This window comes from Spermophilus citellus (assembly GCF_964194105.1).
Source record: "Spermophilus citellus genome assembly, chromosome: 7".
NCBI classification, from domain to species: Eukaryota; Metazoa; Chordata; class Mammalia; order Rodentia; family Sciuridae; genus Spermophilus; species Spermophilus citellus.
This window is the reverse complement of record NC_138188.1, coordinates 56,624,270-56,644,838: the sequence shown is the minus strand read 5'-3', so window position 1 is coordinate 56,644,838 and position 20,569 is coordinate 56,624,270. Positions and strand designations below refer to the sequence as shown.

Below are 20,569 nucleotides of genomic sequence, written 5' to 3'. Positions count from 1 at the left end.
TAGGCAGTACTCCAGCCAACAGCTTCTAAGTCACCTGGGGTAGAGAAAGGAGGTGATTTCTTTAAATATGCAGATTCATGGGTCCTCAAGGTCTTGGGGTGGGGGCAGGAAGGAATCTAGGATCTGCTTTTTTAACCTGTGCTACATTTTAACAGTTTCACTAAAAGGTAAAATATGATTCTATCCCCTAGAGATTTTGATTTGGTAAGGTTGAAACTTGTGCATTTTTACAAAGCTGCACAACAAATTTTGATATAGCTACAGTTGAACTAGCTCCCCTTCACAATAATAGTCCTGCATATCCCAGGACTCAGTTTGGCAAATAAAAACTTTTAATTATTGCAAAAACCTTAACTGTATGCAACCTTGACACTGCTCCATGGCCTCAGTGCCACAGGCTTTTTTTTTTTTTTTTTTTTTTTAATCACTTAAAATTGCCAATCTGTTCAGCCTCGGAAAGGATGAGCCTTTCCCTGAAGCAAATTAACTAAACTTGAGTACTTCTGATGGCAGGGAGCACCTGGAACCCTTTCCCAGCAGTTTGTGGGCAATCAAGCAAGTCTCAGCAAGCTGTGCAAAACAGGCCACAAAATGACCTGTGGCAAAGCACCTTGATAACACAGTAATTTCCTCTTGTCCATGCCCAAGCCTGTGCACTACACTGAACTGACCTCTGCCAGGGACTGCTGAAGGAATTCTGAACCTTGGAGAAGTGAAGCAAAATGTAGCAAAAGGGAAAGGAAATCTGCATCACAAGGAGTGTTGCATAACTTTGCATATGGGGTTTAAAGGGTATCTTATTTTAGCAAGGGAAAAACAGGATACATAATTGTATGGAAAAAGCTATAATTTCAGCAGTGGCTGCACCTGCTTGTGTAAATATAAAATGACACATTTAAAAATATGAATGTGAAAACAGTTCATGAACCTTACAAAGAAATATATATCTTATTCCAACGCCTGCAACTCCAAAGACAACAGCTGGATGAGCAGGTGCACAGTCATGGGCACAGTCATAGCCAACATTTATTGAGTATCCTCTATGTGCCAGACACTGTGCTGGCTGCTAGGGGAAAATAATGGGTAAAAACAGACATGTGCTTTCGACTGTGGTGCTCACAGTCTAATGGAGGGCAGAAATTAACCAAATAATGACTTAAGTAACAAGATTCTTTGAGAGAACACACAAACTAACAGCCTGGTGTGGGGGTAGCAGGTGAGGCTTCCCTGAGGGAATGATGCTTGAGCCAAGATGTCAAAAATGATAAGGGGTTGACAGACAAAGGTGTGAGAGGTTTATAAGTGAAGGGGCTGGGCATTTTCTTCATAATTCTGTCTCTAGTGCCTGACCCAGAGTTGGTCTCAATAAATATTTTTGATTAAATAAAAAAATCCCATTTTTTTAAAAGGAAAGACAAAATATTGTATTGATACAAAATTAAAAAAAAAACAGATAAATTAGAGCCATGGATGAACACAATTCATAATTTTATAGGGTAGAAAGGCCTCAAGATTGATTTGTGCTCTGAAGTGTTGAATATCAGCCATTAGGTCTATTGAGGAATATAAGGGAGGGAGGAATACACTACACTTGGCCAAATCAAACAAGTAATAACTTTCTATTTGTTGTCAGGAAAAAATAGTTTCTGAAATTCTTCTCATTAAAATGGGTTTACTATAAAGAATCCAAGTTAAGAACAATGTTAGGTCTCAACAAGCTTTTGACTTTCAATTTAACACCTGTGCATTTGTCATGTTTTCTCTTTCTTGCTACTTCAGTACAGACAACTGTCAGAGCATTAGCCCTCCTCTCACATTTCTCTCAATTGTTGAATTTACAATTATGACCTGTTTGCTATGACATGCAGAGTCATAAAACAGCTGGTGTCTTATATTACTCATTTTGTTTTTAAGTTGGAAAGGTTCTTTTATGAAGGAAACTGTGGGCTTAAATAGTATCAACTGATAAGCACCAACTAATTTGAAATCATTCATTTTACATTTTAAAACTTTTCTCCAAAAATTCAGCAGAATGAAGAATCAGCTTTTCTCTTTTACAAAATGTACAGGAGTCCCCCTCTCCATAGTATTGTAAGAAAAAGACACTTTAATTGCCTAGGAAATAAGCCCAGAGGTGTCCAGATACCAAAGCCCACCTCATTGTCCTCCTGTATGAATATATGGTACTATTCCATGCAAAAAGTTCCCCACAACAGAAAACAGGAAAAAGTCTCCAATGTAGTATAGTCTAGTATTTCCCACTGGAAGAGACTAAGTTCCAAAAGATGAAATCTAGGAAATTCAGAGTTTTTAATTTTTTTTAATAGTAGGGATTGAACCCACAGGTACTTTACCACTGAATTACATCCCCAGCCCTTTTATTAATTTTAATTTAAAAATTTTGAGACAGGGTCTCACTAGTTGCTTTCAGCCTTGCTATGTTGATGGGGCTGGCCTTGAGTTTTCGATCCTCCTGCCTCAGCCTCCTTAGTTACTGAGATTACAGGTGTGTTCCACCCTTGCAGAGAGCATACACATATGAAAGATTTTTCCCATTTACACAGAGAAGAGCTGGAAAAATCAGAAGTAATATGATTTTCCTTACAGATGAGCTGGCCAGGTTTTTCCACAGCTACCATCCATGGAGTACTTTCTATATGCCAGGTACCATGCTTGGTACATTATACAAATTAATTCATTTACTCCTCACTACAACACTGAAAGGTAGATAATATTATCAGTGTTTAACATATGTGCCCTTACACACATTCAGAAATCCTTTTTTCTTCAGCAAAATCTATAGTTTCATAAATATTTTGTATAGGCAAAACTTAGAAACTCAGGACTAAGAAAATAAGATAATAAATTTGAGATGAAACTAGTGGTAAAATTCAGACACAAAATATATGCTTTAAGGTTGTCTTTATTCATTAGAGATCAATTAAAAGCTCACTCTGAGTTTTTTGGCATGAAGTGCAAAGAAATGAAAACAACCATCTGCACAAGTCACAACATCCATCAAATAAATTATAGGCAGGATACAAATAATGCCTATGGTATATTATTGATCAATCAAAGAATTATTTACCACTGAGTCCAGATCCACCTTCAAAATCCTTTTCAATACAGTATTCCAAGGCAGCCACCAATCAATCAAAATTAGCACATGAGATGAGTCTTATTTATGAATGTTGGTCTAAATCCAGAATGGCAAACTAGAGCCCAAATACCTGTTTCTATAAAAAAAGTTTTATTGGAAAACAGTGCTACCCATTTGTTCATATTGTCCAAGGCTACTTTTTATACTACAATGGTTGAGTTTAGCAGTTGAGATAGAGACTGTATGGTACACAAAGATTAAATTATTTACTACATGGCTCTTTACAGAAAAAAAGATTGCCAAATCCTGGTATACAGTGGCTAAACTAAAGCAAAATTAGCAGACATGTATATAGGTATATTATTAGTATTGTATAGCTTGCATTTATTATGTGCCTTCATTTATGGAACATGGTGTTCGGTTCCAAGCATATAAAAATAAGCTGCACATAGTCCTCACCTTGAATTAGCTCACAATATAGCTATAGGGATGATTATTTTAAAAGAAAATTACAAAACAATGTAATTCATTCTGAAACATAAGTATATACACTTATTATGTGAAAGCAACAAAGTGTCTTAAAAATTCTAATACCCTAGAGATTTTCATTAAGTATTCCATTTCTTTCTACTTTGCCATGCACCCTAAGAAGTTAAAGTGAGTTTTAGGAAATGTAGCCTGCCGAGTTTCTGTTCTGGTGACTAAAAGGCTCAGGGGTCACTCCAGTTGAACTGGGCTGACTGGGCTGCACAAAATAACCACACAAGAGACATAAATACCTTTTTCTTTGGGGTCACTAGGACAGCTCCTCTGACCTTAAGGGTCCGCAGGAAGAGAGAGAGCAAGAGCACTTGCTGACCCCTTTTATTGAGGAGAAGCTATTTAAATGAGGCAAGGGGTCAGGTTTCAAGGGGCTGAGTCTATCTTCATGATGTCCACTGTTAGCAGGTTGATTGACATCTGGGTAGGCCACATCCAAGGGCACAGTAAGAGAAGGGGACACATACAAGGCACTTCCATGGAAGATTCACCCATGCACAAGACACCAACCCTTGAACCCAAGAAGGGTGGGGAAAGTTCTGCCACATTTCTGGACTGAGCGCCTCAGCACCCAGCCGGGGAGTATGACTCAGTCATGTGCAAGGTTGGTCTCCCACAGTAAACAGATAGCAATTGTCAGAGGCAACAAATGGCTAAAAATACAACCAAACATTATAAGGGACAGCTGCTTTACTTGATGCAAGATTAAATGAAAAGGTCATTAAGCATCCTAAACACAATGGGAAAATGGTGATGCCTCATAAAAAACTAACTTAAGTAACTTTAGATTCCCCAACTGCTTTTTGTCAGGAACCAGTAATCATAAGAAAATTAACAAGGTTCCAAAGAGACATGTAAAGTTTGAGTTAGGATTCACAGTAGATTGGCAGGTACACAATAAATCTATAATCAAAGTAATCCATAGCTGTTCCAACCTTAGAAAATAGTGAATTTGTTTAGTGAAGGATAGTATCTCTGAAATAGCAAAACAAACAACCAAACAAAAAAAAAAAAACACATCTGGTATGAAGCAGTGTCCTAAATCTTTATGTCCTATACCCAGATACTCCATATCCTAAAGATTTACTGTTACAAAAAGCAATTTCCAAATGTCATATGGAAATGGTCAGACTAGAAAAATATAAACTTTGCCATCTGTAAAATTCAATTATTAATTTCTCTTTATTCCCCACTGTATGGTATCTGTGATTCTTCTTCAAAAGGTACTGTGTTAATTTAAGTCCCCTACAATCAAGATATCATTAAGTAAATCAACATGACTTATGAAACACATGCAACAAACAAAGTTTTCTTTTCAAACTCAAATTATATGTCCACATCCAGGCAATTAGATGGAGAAGGTTAACAAAGCTTTAGAAAACAGATGGCTGGACATTCTTGCATTGAATCGTTATTTATAAATTAAGTTGCCAACTCTGCTAGAAATTTTTCCTTTGAGTTCATTAAAAAACAAAATTATAACTTATTTTAATAGAATTTTCTCTTGGGGCTGGGGATGTGGCTCAAGGGTAGCGCGCTCGCCTGGCATGCGTGCGGCCCGGGTTCGATCCTCAGCACCACATACCAACAAAGATGTTGTGTCCGCTGAGAACTAAAAAAAATAAATAAATAAATATTAAAAATTCTCTCTCTCTCTCTCTCTCTCCTCTCTCACTCTCTCCTCTCACTCTCTCTTTAAAAAAAAAAAAAAAAAAAGAATTCTCTAATGGTATCCCTCCCAAGCACTAGGTAAATTTCTGAGGTTCTTTCCAGTTCTTCAATTAAAGAGGAAATTAAATTTGGTTACATATGTATGTATTTTATGTAATTTTCAGACGAAATTTTCAGACGATAATTCAATTGCATGATATGTCATTTAATGAGCACCATCAGGGAATGAAGAGTTCCATATAAGTGAGTGTCTCATTTAACTCAACTGTACTAAATGATGAAAAAAGTTTCTTCTATTTGTGGCAATGCTTTTTCTTATCAAAGATATACTTTGATTTATTATTATTAACTCATATTAGACAAATTAATGAGTTTCACTGTGACATTTCCATATGTGCATATGTTGTATTTATTATGTCTACCCTCCTGTCTACCCTCTCTTGCTCTCTCCTTTCTCCCACTCCCTGATTCCCCTTCCTCTCCCTGAAAATCCCTTTACTACTTTGAGATCATCTATTTTTATCGGTTTCCACATGGGGAAAAATATGTGAAATTTGTCTTTCTGTGTCTGGATTATTTCCCTTAACATGATGACTTCTGATTCTATCCATTTTATGAATAATATATATTATAAATTATAATATAAGCAGCCTAGGTGCCCATCAACAAAGGCCAGTGTGAAGAAAATTATATATGCTTATATGTAAATTATGTATAATATAATAAAATATAATAAATAATAAATAATATAATAAATTATATTATATATAAATACATATAAATTATTTATGTATAATTATAACATATAATTATACATATATATGTATAATATGTATAATCTATGAGAAGCTCTGGGTTTTCCTCCATAGAGCTAATCTTGTTTCTAAGAAGCTACTTTATGCACAAGTATGTGGCCTTTAGACTTAGGAAAATGTTTAGTGTCCCCCCCCTATATATATATTTTAGTTGTAGGTGGACAAAATATCTTCATTTTATTTTTATGTGGTGCTGAGAATCGAACCCAGTGCCTCAGGTGTGCCAGGTGAGCGCTCTGTCACTGAGCCACAATCCCAGCCCTGTTTATCCTTGTTATTAGAGAAAAGTACATGTACTTTGTGACCATTGTTTTCTGCTCAGGTGTTTTGGCTTAGTTCCTGGTTTATTACAGGGATATGGATTAAAAAATTTTAAAAATTCTTCAGATAAATGGAACATAAGAAGTGCAGAAATGTGAATATGAAATGCATATCTACTTATCAAAAGTCATTAAGAAATTCTCTTTAGATTCAGATACTCTAAGAAAATCCACTAAAATGTTATGAATAAAACTGGTAACTTGAAATCTATGTTTGGTGTTCTTTTGAAAGGGGATAACCCAGGGATTGAACTCAGGGCACTAGACCACTAAGCCACATCCCCAGCTCTACTTTGTATTTATTTAGAGACAGGGTTTCACTAAGTTGCTTAGTGCCTCACTTTTGCTGAAGCTGGCTTTGAACTCACAACTCTCCTGCTTCAGCCTCCTGAGCTGCTGAGATTACAGGCATGCGCCATCATGTCCGCCAGAGTCTATGTTGTTAATGCACATTGGATGAATATAAGGAACTCTTAGATAAATCTAAATGGAGTTTGTTTGCTTTGTCTATTACCTAAATATTCATTATTTGGAACAAGGCTGATAGTATATTGTTCATCTCTGGTTTTTTAGTACTTTGTACAAATGTCAAACATCAGTAGGTGTTCAATAAATTCTTGATGAATGGAGAAAAATTGAAGGCACTCCCTCTAAAATCTGGAACAAGACAGGGATGCCCTCTCTCACCACTTCTGTTCAACATAGTTCTCAAAACACTGGCCAGAGCAATTAGACAGACGAAAGAAATTAAAGGCATAAAAATAGGAAAAGAAGAACTTAAATTATCACTATTTGCGGATGACATGATTCCATACCTAGCAGACCCAAAGGGTCTACAAAGAAACTATTACAGCTAATAAATGAATTTAGCAAAGTGGCAGGATATAAAATCAACATGCATAAATCAAAGGCATTCCTGTATATCAGCGACAAATCCTCTGAAATGGAAATGAGGAAAAACACTCCATTCACAATATCCTCAAAAAAATAAAATAAAATACTTGGGAATCAACCTAACAAAAGAGGTGAAAGACTTATACAATGAAAACTACAGAACCCTAAAGACAGAAATAGAAGAAGATCTTAGAAGATGGAAAAATATACCCTGTTCATGGATAGGCAGAACTAACATCATCAAAATGGCGATATTACCAAAAGTTCTCTATAGGTTTAATGCAATGCCAAACAAAATCCCAACGGCATTTCTTGTAGAAATAGATAAAGCAATCATGAAATTCATATGGAAAAGCAAAAGACCCAGAATAGCAAAAGCAATTCTAAGCAGGAAGTGTGAATCAGGCGGTATAGCAATACCAGACTTCAAACTATACTACAGAGCAATAGTAACAAAAACAGCATGGTACTGGTACCAAAACAGGTGGATGGACCAATGGTACAGAATAGAGGACACAGAAACCAATCCACAAAACTACAACTATCTTATATTTGATAAAGGGGCTAAAAGCATGCAATGGAGGAAGGATAGCATCTTCAACAAATGGTGCTGGGAAAACTGGAAATCCATATGCATCAAAATGAAACTGAATCCCTTTCTCTCGCCATGCACAAAAGTTAACTCAAAATGGATCAAGGAGCTTGATATCAAATCAGAGACACAGCGTCTGATAGAAGAAAAAGTTGGCTCCGATCTACATACTGTGGGGTCGGGCCCCAAATTCCTCAATAGGACACCCATAGCACAAGAGTTAATTACTAGAATCAACAAATGGGACTTACTCAAACTAAAAAGTTTTTTCTCAGCAAAAGAAACAATAAGAGAGGTAAATAGGGAGCCTACATCATGGGAACAAATCTTTACTCCTCACACTTCAGATAGAGCCCTAATATCCAGAGTATACAAAGAACTCAACAAATTAGACAATAAGATAACAAATAACCCAATCAACAAATGGGCCAAGGACCTGAACAGACACTTCTCAGAGGAGGACATACTATCAATCAACAAGCACATGAAAAAATGCTCAGCATCACTAGCAGTCAGAGAAATGCAAATCAAAACCACCCTAAGATACCATCTCACTCCAGTAAGATTGGCAGTCATTCTGAAGTCAAACAACAACAAGTGCTGGCGAGGATGTGGGGAAAAGGGTACACTTGCACATTGCTGGTGGGACTGCAAATTGGTGTAGCCAATTTGGAAAAAAAGCAGTATGGAGATTTCTTGGAAAGCTGGGAATGGAACCACCATTTGACCCAGCTATTCCCCTTCTCGGTCTATTCCCTAAAGACCTAAAAAGAGCATGCTACAGGGACACTGCTACATCGATGTTCATAGCAGCACAATTCACAATAGCAAGACTGTGGAACCAACCTAGATGCCCTTCAATAGATGAATGGATAAAAAAAATGTGGCATCTATACACAATGGAGTATTACTCTGCATTAAAAAATGACAAAATCATAGAATTTGGAGGGAAATGGATGGCATTAGAGCAGATTATGCTAAGTGAAGCCAGCCAATCCCTAAAATACAAATGCCAAATGTCTTCTTTGATATAAGGAGAGTAACTAAGAACAGAGTAAGGACGAAGAGCATGAGAAGAAGATTAACATTAAACAGGGATGAGAGGTGGGAGGGAAAGCGAGAGGGAAGGGAAATTGCATGGAAATGGAAGGAGACCCTCATGGTTATACAAAATTACATACAAGAGGAAGTGAGGGGAAAGGGAAAAATAATACAAGGGGGAGAAATGAATTAAAGTAGAGGGGGTAGAGAGAGAAGAGGGAAGGGGAGGGGAGGGGAGGGGGGATAGTAGAGGATAGGAAAGGCAGCAGAATACAACAGACACTAGTATGGCAATATGTAAATCAATGGAAGTGTAACTGATGTGATTCGGCAATCTGTATACGGGGTAAAAATGGGAGTTCATAACCCACTTGAATCAAAATGTGAAATATGATATGTCAAGAACTATTTAATGTTTTGAACAACCAACAATAAAAAAAAATAAAATAAATTCTTGATGAATGAATGAATAAAAAAGAATTCAGCGTCATAGAAACATTTTATAAATTCAATATCCAAAATTTTAATCAACTTGTCTTAATCCACATAAATTACTATATTTATAAGTAAACAATATTTAATAGCTTACATCTTATTTTATTAACCAAATTGATGTTTTTAAACAGTATTCAAGATTAATCAACTTCTTAAGACCCAATCCACAAGAATTAAGTAACAATTACCAGGGATATTTTCCCAAGTATGGTTCCAGAATCTACCAAGAAGCAGTGAAAACTTCCATATTAATGAACAGTGACAACCTTAACTTCCATACAATTTTGGTTAAGTTTGCACCTGTGGTTATCCTTTTCTCCACCAGATGGCATTCATGAATCAAGCAAGTTGTCTAATCTATGCTATTCAAGAAGGAAACAATAATGTGGTAACGGGTGGTTATCCTCGTGTTCATTAAGCCAGCAACTGTCAAAACCCACAAGTAGGAAAAGTAAAGGGGTAGCCAAACTTTGGTTACTAAACGAGTCTCATCATTTATCCTTTCAACATTTATTGAGTGTTTGTTGATACTCCAAGCATTATGCTGAATGCTCCTGAAGACTCCTTACCCTCAAGAACTTCTGATTTAAGGAAGTAGATAACTTATAAATAAATAACCTGAACACACTACAAAGTGTCTAATTGAGAACACTTGGAAGCACTATGTCAGAAGGGATATGTGAACCAAATCTCCAGAGGAAGCTTGCTGAGAAGAGTAATGGGCAATCCAGGCCAATAGCACAGATCACACAGACACAAAAGAGAACAAAAACAAGCTGCATTTGAGGGTTATAGGGTGGGAAGGTTATGGGGCTGGGATCAAGTGTGGAGGTCAGGGTTGGGGTGAGAGGAAGAGGTGGAGGAAATGACGATAAGACACTAACAGCAGGTGGGAACCATGAAATGATCCTTAGGAATTTTAACTCTGATGATGATAATTAAAAACAGCTAATGTGTACTAAAAACATTCTATATGGTGAAAACTAGGCTAAGCATTAAATGAATTCTTATTTATTCCTCACTATAACTCTTAAAGATATATACTATTTTTATACCCATTTTTCAGCCCTATAATTCGTTGCTCTGTCCTTGTGCTCCTACCTGAACCTATTCTAATAATAAAGTCTCTTCCCCATGACCTGCCTGCTTTAAAAATCTTGGAAGAGGGCTAGGCATGCTTTCCTTAGGCTATTCACTCTACTCCATAGTAAAACAAGGGACAATACAGTGTTCTGTTATTCCAGTTTCTAGAAGGAATCCTGAACAAGATCAGGAGTCCTGGGTTCCCAGTCACACTGAAACCAGCTAGTTCTGTGGCTGTGTGCACTTGAATATATTCCTTAACCTTGAAGCCTCAGTCCCCTTATCTAACAGATTCTGAGGATCTCCTTTTGTTTTAAATTTAATCCTATGAAATTTATGTAGATAATTATTTATTTCCCTCTAGCATACTACCATTGGAAGTAGTCAATGTGAGGCAAGCTACAAAGAATCTGTAAACCTCTATAACCTTGAAATTTGGAAAATTCACCACAATATTGATAGACTAATGCTGAGGAAAAATAACAGTTCACAGGTCCTAATATTGTTCTCTGTTCTGTATCACATTAAATGGAAATTTCTCAAAGTGAATAAGCCTAACAAACAGAAGGCATATTGATCATCCAGAAGGTTAAAAATATGCTCATATTTTCATGTATCATTGGAACAGAAGTTTCTCTAAAACCTCTACATTAACTTTAGTGACTTAGCAGCCATCAATTGGCAGTGTGAAGCCATTACTGAATTAACAGAACCAGCTAAGGCATCAGATGGCTTCAAAGTCCTGCTGTCACATTAGTGACATTGAAAAAATCCATTTATTAAATAACAGCAATTCTCTTGCTTTGACTTAACTAAGGCAGCAAAATTGACCGATTTTCAACATTACATGAGTATAGTGATAATAAATAGTCATGATAGAAAAATGCAGCAGGAAAAAATCTTGTATGGAATTCTTTTTTTTTTTTGTAGTTGTAGATGGACAGAATGTCTTTATTTTATTTGTTTATTTTTATGTGGTGCTGACAATAGAACTGAGTGCCTCACGCATGCTAGAGAAGCACTCCACCACTGAGCTGTAGCCCCAGTCCCTCTTGTATGAAATTCTTAAGAATTTTAAAACACTTAATAATTTAGGGCAAACATTCTTGATGCCAGTCTTTTTAAAAAATATTTATTTTTTAGCTGTAGTTGGACACAATACATTTATTTTATTATTTTTTTTATTTATATGTGGCGCTGAGGATCAAATCTAGGGCCTCACATGTGCTAGGCAAGCACTCTACCACTGAGCCACAACTCCAGCCCTTGATGCCAGTCTTTAAAAAAAAAAAAATTAAATGACTTAAACCACATACTTTTAATTTTACATATGAAAAATAATACTGAAAAATAATTTAAATATTAAAATACAATAAGTATCCTGAACTTATAGATTAATAGTTCCTCGCATTTAGTGACTCTTTATGCTAATTTACTGTACTTTTGGACATAGCACATTTGGCAGTACAGAATTTTAAAAATAGTACCAAGTGTTGCAATGCTTTAACTAGACAATAGGTATTTTATTCCTGTTGTGGCAAAGACTTCCCTTACATGTTTCATATTCTTTCATCACTAAATTAAATAGATGATAAATGAGAAGAGTTTTAATTCAGAGCTGACTATGAAATGAATTTAAATTGTTTTACTGGCACTTGAAAAACACATTTTATTAAAATTTATTCATAGAGTTTACTTTTAATTCTGTGAGACTATGTAAATATTCAGAGATTTAATTATGTCAAACAAAAACATACTAGCTATGACTAGATGTAAAAAAAATGAACTGAAATATTTTAGTGAACATGATAAAAATGTTCAAAAGTGCTAACACTTATTGTGCATTTCATCTAGGCCGGCACTGAGCTAGAAACCATATTTGTATTATCACAAACTAAAATTAGGAGGGTAAAGAAATCTACTTGGCTAGCACAAAATTCATACTAGATTGGTTTCCACAAATGAAACTAATTCTACTATAGAGTTTTTCTATCAAACATTACATAATTATTAATACACAAGCAGCGCTGCCTCTGTGAAATGAAAAGAAATATAAGAAAGCAATTTAAGTGGTCATGATCAATAACATAATTATATGGTGACAAATGTATTAAACCCTCCTTAAATATAATATTAGGTAGACTTTATTAAGTCCTTTTGGGAAACAAATCTCACAACTATTTTTAATACTTCATATTTTAGGAAGTTTTGCATTAAAATGCTTCTGCCATTAACTGATATAATTATACAATCAAAATATTTAGTGTCTTAAAAAACAATTCTGATGATGTTAAAACCATGTTTTACAACATACCTTTGGGAATATTCAAAGAATATTAAGCATCTGAGAAACTATTCACTTAGTTGTTTTGCAAAGATATGGCATAAGTTCACATGTCATTAGATACCCAGGGTTGAATGAAATTCTGAGCCATTAAAATAATGTTAAGAAATTCAATTACAAATTCTCCCTCAATTCCCCATGCAGGTTCTTGGTTGTAATAGAGGACATGGGGGTTGGAGGGACTCAAAACACACAAAACACTTGGATCAAGGACTCATTTCAAAGTCCTATCACAGGTTTGACCCAGGCGAGTCCAAGCTTACTCCCACATCTTTAAATATGTTTCTTCATTAGATGTGGGCCTAGCAAAGTAGTGGTGGCTAAGGACACAGCAGCTGGTATCCTCAGGTTTACTAGATTGTCAAAATGTTCTTCTGATTTTTCTGTAGTACAATAAAACAAGAACCATTCAGAGGGAAAATGCATTCTTTAGAAGCAGATTTAGTACAAGACCCTGATAACATTTTCCAGCAGTTGTGCAGCTCGTAATTAAATATCAAGAAGTTAATGACCTGGCTGACTCAATGAGCTTTGATTTGGTGCAATTAGGACTCCATCACTGAAGCTCAGTTTCCTTTCAGGTTCCTCAGGCGCACAGCTTCAGGCCTCAGGACAAGTGAGCTGGGAAAGACAAACAGGGGAGCTGCAGTAGCCACTATTTATGCAACACTAGTTCAGTATCAGTATTGCCTGAGCCTATCTTTGCCTTTTCCAATGTCTCTGCTGCACTGCAGCATTTCCAACCCAGCAAACACTAATTGATAGATTATTGCTTTTAAATTATACTAAACCAAACACAAGAAAGAGGTATTTACATACACATATAGTGTATATACCCAATTACTCTCTTAGCATTCTCCCTTACAGAAAGCTTACCCTGGATATTGTAAATTACACCATTCTTTAAAGAAGATGGAGCTGGAGTGAGATTTGATTGATAGATGAAAATCTAAATGACTTCCTGTAGGATGAGAGAATTAAATGATTACCAATATAAAGTTCATGGAAATCATTATGAGAGTCATTATATATAATTAAAAGGACTTGAATAGTCCTTGAAGACTACCTGGTAGGAAGGAAGAAAGGAAAGAAGGAGATAGAGAAAAAGAGAGAAAGAAATTATAATTAATTAATTTATTATATCTCAATTTTCTCATTCGCTTTGAGCAAGGAGTACTAAGAAATCCTCTCCCAAAACTTTTTTTAGTCAACAAGGGAATGAGGCACCAGGCATGAAAAAGGAAAAGGGAAACAGTCTAGGTGCTTCCCCAGGTTCTCCAAGTTCTCTGCATGGTCCTAGCAGTTCCCCCTTCAGCAAGCAATGCACAGGTCTTCACTTGACCTGGATTATGTTGATTGTGACTTGAGGGCTTGGGGATGTCCTATGGCATGAACTTCATACACAAAAAACAAAGATGTACACCAGTGTGTAGAAGTAGTCAACAGTGGTGGTCTTAGGTTAATTTTTTTTCTTTCTTCTCTTTTTTGTATTTTTAAAGATTTCTACAATGAATACATATTACTTTTATAATAATATGATGTTAGATGGAAAGGGAAGAGAAAGAAAGAACAATAGATCATACCACCTCGTTCTCCCAGAGAAAGAGGGAGCAAGGGAATACTGAATATGTAATCTTCTAAATTAGTCACTTGAATGTTAACTTTTCATCTTTTCCAATCTTTTGACTTTGATCACAGCAGGAAATTTAACAAAAAAGTATCTGAGATGGGGAGGAGTAGGGCAGGCAAAGACATAATCCACAGAAAATCCAACTCTAAAAATAAAAGGTGCATCAAGAAATTGTTTTCCACAAATACCAGCATGGGAGAGGGAAGACATGAAGCATCCTTTGTAAACATAGCTTAATAGTTTCCATTTATTAAAAAAATTGATCACTTAGATTTCTTATTTTTCATATCCTCCACTTGTCAACTTACACTTAAAATGAATAATGTGCTAAAGTTGAAAACATTTGCTCTTGTTACCCTCTAGCTTTAAAAGGAAAGAAAAAAAGACAAATTCCTTGTGTGAATAGGATTAATGACATATGCTAATTACACTATTAGGGTGAACAATCCATAATCTCATAAACCTCCATTAAACACATTCCTCAAGAGGCACTTTTATTAAAGAGAAATTCAGTCATTTAAAATTCATAAACAAAAAGCCATGTATCAAAATCCTTTTTATGTAATCAGATTGTCTGAAGTCATTTGTTCCAACATTCCTGGGCCAGGAGTATTTCAGAGAGAGAAAGAGAGGGAAAAAAAAAAAAGTTCTACCTCCTGCAAGAGACAATACTTTTGCACATGCAATGTTTGCAGCTTTCAATTCAGGAAAAACTGTCAAGGCAACTAAAAGGATGTAGGATTCCTACTTGTATGCTGCAAATTCTTGGTCAGCTATGGCTCATTTCCCACCAAACTCCCAAACTTTTCATGTCTTCCATTCCTCCATATAATGAAGGGACAAGGTAGAGGGAGATGGGAGATGCTTAAAGAAGGATAATGAAAAATAATGGTAGAACAACAAGAAATGCAGCCAACAAGAATTCTTGCTCTCCTCTTCACAGAGAGGTATTTTATATCACTTAGCCTCAGGTGTCTGAAGATATCTGCTTTAATTTTTTTTATTGATTATTTAAAACATTACATAGCTCATGATATATCATCTTTCATACATTTGACTCAAATTGGGTTTTGAACTCCCATTTTCACCCCAAATACAGATTGCAGAATCACATCTGTTAAATATTCACATTTTTACATAATGCCATATTAGTGACTGTTGTATTCTGCTACCTTTCCTATCCCCTACTCTCCCCCCTCCCCTCCCCTCCCCTCCCATCTTCCCTCTCTACCTCCCCTGCTGTTGTTCAATTCTCTCCCTTTCCCCCCCCCTTGCCCCTCATAACCTCTTATAATTCTATGTATCATTGAAGGTCTCCTACCATTTCCATATGCTTTCCCTTCTCTCTCCCTTTCTCTCCCCCCATTCGTCTTTGTTTACTGTAGTCTTTTCCTCATGCTCTTCCTTCCTGTTCTGTTCTTAGTTGCTCTCTTTATATCAAAGCAGACATTTGGCATTTGTTTTTTAGGGCTTGGCTAGCTTTGCTTAGCATAATCTGCTCTAATGCCATCCATTTCCCTGCAAATTCTATGATTTTGTCATTTCTTAGTGCTACATAATACTCCATTGTGTATAGATGCCACATTTTTTTTTATCCATTCATCTATTGAGGGGCATCTAGGTTGGTTCCACAGTCTAGCTATTGTGAATTGTGCCGCTATAATCATTGATGCAGCCGTATCCCTATAGTGCGCTCTTTTAAGGTCCTCAGGGAGTAGTCCGAGAAGTGCGATAGCTGGGTCAAATGGTGGATCCATTCCCAGCTTTCCCAGGAATCTCCATACTGCTTTCCAAATTGGCCTCACCATTTTGCAGCCCCACCAGCAGTGTACAAGTGTACCCTTTTCCCCACATCCCTGCCAACACTTATTGTTGTTTGACTTCATAATGGCTGCCAATCTTACTGGAGTGAGATGGTATCTTAGGGTGGTTTTGATTTGCATTTCTCTGATTGCTAGAGATGGTGAGCATTTTTTCATGTACTTGTTGATTGATTGTATGTCCTCCTCTGAGAAGTGTCTGTTGAGGTCCTTGGCCCATTTGTTGATTGGGTTATTTGTTATCTTATTGTTTAATTTTTTGAGTACTTTGTACATTCTGGATATTAGGGCTCTATCTGAGGTGTGGGGGGTAAAAATTTGTTCCCAGGATGTAGGCTCTCTATTTACCTCTTTTATTGTTTCTCTTGCTGAGAAAAAACTTTTTAGTTTAAGTAAGTCCCATTTGTTGATTCTAGTAATTAACTCTTGGGCTATGGGTGTCCTATTAAGGAATTTGGAGCCCGACCCCACAATATGTAGATCGTAGCCAACTTTTTCTTCTATCAGACGCAGTGTCTCTGATTTGATATCTAGCTCCCTGATCCATTTTGAGTTAATTTTTGTGGATGGCAAGATAAAGGGATTCAATTTCATTTTGTTGCATATGGATTTCCAATTTTCCCAGCACCATTTGTTGAAGATGCTATCCTTCCTCCATTGCATGTTTTTAGCCCCTTTATCAAATATAAGATAGTTGTAACTTTGTGGATTAGTCTCTGTGTCCTCAATTCTGTACCATTGGTCCACCTGCCTGTTTTGGTACCAGTACCATGCTGTTTTTGTTACTATTGCTTTGTAGTACAGTTTGACCTCTGGTATCGCTATACCTCCAGATTCACACTTCCTGCTTAGAATTGCTTTTCCTATTCTGGGTCTTTTGTTTTTCCATATGAATTTCATAATTGCTTTGTCTATTTCTACAAGAAATGCCGTTGGGATTTTGATTGGCATCGCATTAAACCTGTAGAGAACTTTGGGTAATATCGCCATTTTGATGATGTTAGTTCTGCCTATCCATGAACAGGGTACATTTTTCCATCTTCTGAGATCTTCTTCTATCTCTCTCTTTAGGGTTCTGTAGTTTTCATTGTATAAATCTTTCACCTCTTTTGTTAGGTTGATTCCCAAGTATCTTATTTTCTTTGAGGATATTGTGAATGGAGTGGTTTTCCTTATTTCCATTTCAGAGGTTTTGTTGCTGATATACAGGAATGCCTTTGATTTATGCATGTTGATTTTATAACCTGCCACTTTGCTGAATTCATTTATTAACTCTAGCAGCTTCTTTGTAGACCCTTTTGGGTCTGTTAAGTATATTATCATGTCATCCGCAAATAGGGATAATTTAATTTCTTCTTTTCCTATTTTTATGCAATTTCTTTTGTCTGTCTAATTGCTCTGGCTAGTACTCGAGAACTAAATTGAATAGAAGTGGTGATAGAGGGCATCCCTGTCTTGTTCCAGATTTTAGAGGGAATGCCTTCAGTTTTTCTCCATTTAGGATGATGCTAGCCTGAGGTTTAGCATATATAGCTTCTACAATGTTGAGGTAAGTTCCTGTTATCCCTAGTTTTTCTAGTGTTTTGAACATAAAGGGATGCTGTACTTTGTCAAATGCTTTTTCTGCATCCATCGAGATGATCATATGGTTCTTGTCTTTAAGTCTATTGATGTGGTGAATAGCATTTATTGATTTCCGTATATTGAACCAGCCTTGCATCCCAGGAATGAATCCTACTTGATCATGGTGCACAAGTTTTCTGATATGTTTTTGTATTCGATTTGCCAGAATTTTATTGAGAATTTTTGCATCCAAGTTCTTTAGAGATATTGGTCTGTAGGTTTCTTTCTTTGAAGTATCTTTGTCTGGTTTTGGGATCAAAGTGATGTTGGCCTCATAGAATGAATTTGGAAGAGCTCCTTCTTTTTCTATGTCTTGAAATAGCTTGAAAAGTATTGGTATTAATTCTTCTTTGAAGGTTTTGTAGAACTCCACTGTATACCCATCCGGTCCAGGGCTTTTCTTGGTTAGTAGTCTTTTGATGGCTTCTTCTATTTCTTCCTTTGTTATTGGTCTGTTTAAATTGTGTGTGTCTTCCTGTCTCAATCTGGGCAAATCATATGCCTTAAGAAATTTATCGATATCTTCACTATCTTCTATTTTATTGGAATATAGGGTTTCAAAATACTTTCTAATTATCTTCTGTATTTCTGTAGTGTCTGTTGTGATATTGCCTTTTTCATCCCGTATGTTAGTAATTTGAGTTCTCTCTCTTCTTCTTTTCGTTAGCATGGCTAAGGGCTTGTCTATCTTATTTATTTTTTCAAAGAACCAACTTTTAGTTTTATCAATTTTTTCAATGGTTTCTTTTGTTTCAATTTTGTTGATTTCTGCTCTAATTTTAATTATTTCTTGTCTTCTACTACATTTGCTGTTGTTTTGCTCTTCCTTTTCTAGGTTTTTGAGGTGTTGTGTGAGTTCATTTATTTGTTGGTTTTTCCTTTTTTTGAGGTAAGAACTCCAAGAAATGAATTTCCCTCTTAAAACTGCTTTCATTGTGTCCCATAGATTCCGGTATGTTGTGTCTGCATTATCATTTGACTCTAAGAATTTTTTCATCTCCTCCTTTATGTCTTCTATAACCCATTGATCATTCAATAATATATTGTTCATTTTCCATGTGATGTAGGATTTTTCCTTCCTTCTTTTATCATTGATTTCCAATTTCATTCCAATATGATCAGATATGGTGCATGGTATTATCTCCACGCCTTTATATTTACTAAGAGTTGCCTTATGGCATAATATATGGTCTATCTTTGAGTAGGATCCATGTGCTGCTGAGAAGAACGTGTATCCACTTGATGATGGTTGATATATTCTATATATGTCGGTTAAGTCTAGGTTATTGATTGTGCTGTTGAGTTCTATAGTTTCTTTATTCAGTTTTTGTCTAGAGGATCTGTCTAATGGCGAGAGCAGTGTGTTGAAGTCACCCATAATTATTGTGTTGTGGTCTATTTGACTCTTGAACTTGAGGAGAGTTTGTTTTATGAACGTTGCAGCTCCATTGTTTGGTGCATACAAATTGATGATTGTTATGTCTTGTTGGTGGATGGTTCCTTTTAACAGTATATAGTGTCCTTCTTTATCCTTCTTGATTAACTTAGGTTTGAAGTTGATTTTATTCGATATGAGTATGGCCACTCCTGCTTGCTTCTGAGGGCCATGTGAGTGGTATGATTTTTCCCAACCTTTTACTTTCAGCCTGTGTATGTCTTTTCCTATATATGAGTCTCCTGAAGGCAGCATATTGTTGGATTTGTTTTTTTGATCCAGGTTACTAGCCTATGTCTCTTGATTGGTGAGTTTAGGCCATTAACATTTAAGGTTACAATTGAGATATGATTTGTACTTCCAGTCATGCTTCTTAATTTATTTATTTTAGTTTGGCTAGTTTTACTTTTTGGTTATTTTCCTCCCCCTTTACTGAGATACCTCCTGCTATTAGTTTTGGGCACGATTTTTCAATTCCTCTTCTTGTAGTGTTTTGCTCAAAATGCTTTGCAGAGCTGGTTTTCTTGCTGCGAATTCTTTTAGCTTTTGTTTATCATGAAAGATTTTAATTTCATTGTCAAATGTGAAGCTCAATTTTGCTGGATACAGTATTCTTGGTTGGAATCCATTATTTTTCAGCGTTTGAAATACATTGTTCCAGGATCTTCTCGCTTTCAAAGTCTGTGATGAGAAATCGGTCGTTAACCTAATTGGTTTACCCCTGAATGTAATCTGCCTCTTTTCTCTCGTAACTTTTAATATTCTCTCCTTGTTCTGTACGTTGGCTATCTTCATAATTATATATCTTGGAGTTGGTCTATTGTGGTTTTGAATGTTTGGGGTCCTTTAGGCTTCCAGGATTTGGCAATCCATTCCATCTTTCATCTCTGGGAAGTTTTCTAGAATTATTTCATTTAATATGCTGTCCATTCCTTTGGTTTGAATCTCTGTACCTTCTTCTATCCCTATGACTCTCAAATTTGGTTTTTTTATGACATCCCATATCTCTTGAATAGATTGCTCATGGGATTTAAGCATCTTTTCTGTGTTGACTATATTCTTTTCAAGTTGATAAACCTTGTCTTCATTATCTGATGTTCTGACTTCTACTTCATCAAGTCTATTTGTAATATTCTTGTTTGAGTTTTTAATTTGGTTTATAGTTT

At 36.0% G+C, this 20,569-nt stretch overlaps 1 protein-coding gene across 3 annotated transcripts in view; it reads right to left on the bottom strand.

The window, feature by feature from the left end:
• PPM1L (protein phosphatase, Mg2+/Mn2+ dependent 1L) overlaps positions 1 to 20,569 on the bottom strand; it is a 311,756-nt gene that overhangs the window by 119,124 nt on the left and 172,063 nt on the right. Inside the window, exon 1 of one of the 3 annotated variants that reach the window (XM_081301446.1) lies at positions 3,880 to 4,021. The exons of 1 other annotated variant lie outside the window; for it this stretch is intronic. The gene's annotated coding sequence lies outside the window, so the exon portion shown is untranslated. Of the gene's footprint in view, positions 1 to 3,879; positions 4,022 to 20,569 lie in introns of those variants that run through there. One more of the 3 variants, XM_081301447.1, reaches the window with a different exon arrangement.